This window comes from Pyrgilauda ruficollis, unplaced genomic scaffold (assembly GCF_017590135.1).
Source record: "Pyrgilauda ruficollis isolate IOZ18807 unplaced genomic scaffold, ASM1759013v1 scaffold100, whole genome shotgun sequence".
Lineage (NCBI taxonomy): Eukaryota > Metazoa > Chordata > Aves > Passeriformes > Passeridae > Pyrgilauda > Pyrgilauda ruficollis.
Genome location: NW_024508102.1, coordinates 201,465 through 202,047, shown reverse-complemented (window position 1 = coordinate 202,047; position 583 = coordinate 201,465).

Sequence of the window (583 nt, the reverse complement as noted above, 5' to 3'; positions counted from 1 at the left end):
CAAACCCCCCAGCCTGGCAGCACCCCAGTGGCTCCCAGGGATCCAAACCCCCCAGCCTGGCAGCACCCCAGTGGCTCCCAGGGATCCAAACCCCCCAGCCTGGCAGCACCCCAGCCAGATCCAGGGATCCAAACCCCCCAGCCTGGCAGCACCCCAGCGGCTCCCCCTGCCCAGGATGGACGCTGCACAGGCTCTGACAGTGCCAAGGGCAGATGGACAGCAGCACACGTGGCTCTGCACAGGCCGGTTTTGCCTGCCTACATAAATTAATCAGAGCTAATTGGCTTAAGTAAGTCGTCTTTGCAGGAGCTCTGCAAAGAAAGACTTTAAAGTAGGGCTGCGAGTGGCAAAATCTTTATTTAAACACACAGTGCTACACAAGGACAGGCTCCTGGCCCCAGCACCACTCCCTTCAGCATGGGTGCCAACAGGTTCAAATCTTGTGCATAACTTCCACTTTCCATTGTGTGCCCCCAGTTTATTCACATCCCACTGGTTACAGGACACAAACAACATTCACTAGAGGTGACACTTGATGGGAGCTGGCTGCACCCAGTGACAAGAGACAAACTACTGGTGCCAC